Here is a 2,621-nt window from a genome sequence, read left to right on the forward strand (position 1 = left end):
AAGAATCTCAAATGTTTGGAAATTGAATCATAGGGTCATTATACTCAGCTGTGGGTTCCCCCATTAGTAATTTCAGTAGCTGAATGTGCTTTTAGGAGGTAGGTCCTGGCTGGAGTTGCATCACTGGGGACATTTCCCAGAAAGGTGTAATTTTGTTTCCAGGTCCTCCTTTCTGTGCTTCTTGCTGGTTTCATTTGAGCAGCACTATGCTCTCCCATTATGTTATTTCTGCCATGGAGCCAGATGACTATGAATGGACTAAAATCATGATCCAAAATGAACCTTTACTCTTTTTTTTAATTGTCAGGGTATTAACTATTTTGTCCCAACCACAGCAAAGAAACTAATGTAAAAATCTAAATTTTCAGTTTTAAAAATTCAGCATTAGGAAGAAGCCAATACTGAACAGTAGTAAAAAGGAATATTTTGCTAGTTTGTATTTTGATTTTACTTTTTCTATTTTATTTTGAACTCGCCTTAAATGGAGGCATTAGAAACACTCAGGATCATGATTGATTTTACTCCAAAAGGAATTTATTTCCTAGAGAGCTCTACTTTTTCACTGACTGAGTGAATGAATTGAAAAAAACATTGTCTTCAGTGCCTTGCCATTGTGCTTATCCCTATTTCTTCTCTGTGCCTAACCTTAGTATGTCAGCTTTGGTAAATATTAAGTACTTTACTTTTTCTTACCAGATAAAGAAATACAGGAAACAGATGAATATTGTGTATAAAATGTTTCTGCATGATGACAGTAAAAACAGGCTTAGTTTTACAATTGATACAGTTAATAAAAAAACTCTGAACATTTAACATCATTTAGATAACTCATTTTACTTTTAAGTATTTATATATTTATAATGTACAGCATGTTGTTTTAAAATATGTATGCATTATTAAGTAGGTAAATTTAGTTTATTGCATGTGCATTATCCCACAAACATTTTTATGGTGAGAACTCTTAAAACATATTCTTTAAGGAATTCTTAAGAATATAATACATAGGTTTTCAATGGTAATTAGCATGCTATAAAAATATCTCTTAAAATTATTCTTTTGGTCTATCTGAAATTTTATATATTTTAATAAAAATTTCCCAAATTTATTGCCCTTTGAATTCCCTTGCAACAATCACTCTTGTCTCTAATTCTATGAGATTGACTTGTTTATACTCCACATATGAGGAGATCATGGAGTCTTTGTCTATCTTATCTTACTTTATATAATGTCCTCCATGTTCATCTATAATGTGAAAATGATAGGATCTTTCTAAGTATAAGTAGTCCCCCCCCTCTCTCTTTCTCTCTCTCTCTCTCTCTCCAACTTTATCCATTCATCTGTTGATGGAAATTTAAGTTAATTCATGTTTTGGTTATTGTAAAAATACTGCAACAAATTAGAATGTGTATATATCTCTGTGAAATCTAATTTTAGTTACTCTGAGTGTTTGTCTCATAACAGGATTATGAATTAAATGATAGTACTTAGTTTCCTAAGAAAACACCATGTACTATTTTACAAAATGGCTATATTCATATCCATTCCTACCAGGAGTTGGAAATTTAATTTTTAAAATTTTAAGCATTTTTTTCACTTAAATAAAGTAAGTAATATATTTCAAATAAAGGAATTTAGCATATTCTCAGTAATGTTTTCCATATCCACGAAAAAAACTTTCAAATTTTCAATAGACAAAAAAAATAAATAAATTCTGCATTTTTGTTTGTTTGTTTGTTTTGACGTTGTTTTTGTGTTTTTGAGACAGGATCTCATGTGTAGTTGAGACTGACCTGTAACTCACTATGCAGCCCAAGCTGGTCTCCAACTCACAGCGATCCTCCTGCCTCAGCCTCCCAAGTCCTGGGATTACAGGCATGCGTCGCCATGCTTGGTGATGTTGCCCTGTTTTTGTATAAGTACTAACCTGAGCATTCGCCTTACTTTTGACTGCATTGACATTATCAAATAATTTAAAAAGTGAGAATAATTTTTTAAATTTACTTATAGCTTCTAATTTCCTCTGCTTTCTCCATATAACTCCTTCAGAGTTCAACCAATAAAATTAGCTTTTAGTCACATATATAAATAGACAATTTTAAAATATAAGCAAATTTCTGGCCATATATAGCTGGGCATTTTGGATTTTTTTGTGTGTGTGTACCCGGAATCAAACTCAGGACTTCGTGCTTGTGAGGCAGGCAGCGAACCACTGAGCTAAACCCCCAGTCATTTAATGAGATCTTAATTGAATCACTTCTCAGCCTTTTGGCTAAGATCAAGTGTAGATCTTAATTGAGTACGATCTGTTATAGTACTGTCTCAGGTTCTGTATTACCTAACAAACAAAAGCACTGGTGTACTTTATATTATTTGTTTCATTGCCAAGACACCATTCCTTAAGTGTAGAAGGAAGAATGGAAGTAAAGATTCATAAGAGTCATATATTTAAAGTGACCTATGCTAAAAAGTAGCATAATTACTGAGCTTATTAATTATACCTTAATTTATACATTAAAATAAAGATTATAGGGTGATTTCTTGATAGCAGCCATTCTTTATGGGGTGAGGTGGAATCTTAGTGTTGTTTCCTCTGCATCTCTTGAATGACCAGTGATGTAGAA

At 32.3% G+C, this 2,621-nt stretch overlaps 1 pseudogene; it reads left to right on the plus strand.

Moving 5' to 3' along the window:
• Positions 1-2,249: 2,249 nt before the first annotated feature.
• Positions 2,250-2,395, plus strand: LOC117283817 (annotated as a pseudogene).
• Positions 2,396-2,621: the final 226 nt, after the last annotated feature.

This window comes from Fukomys damarensis, unplaced genomic scaffold (genome assembly GCF_012274545.1).
Source record: "Fukomys damarensis isolate Sample0158 unplaced genomic scaffold, DMR_v1.0_HiC HiC_scaffold_30, whole genome shotgun sequence".
Taxonomy (NCBI): Eukaryota; Metazoa; Chordata; class Mammalia; order Rodentia; family Bathyergidae; genus Fukomys; species Fukomys damarensis.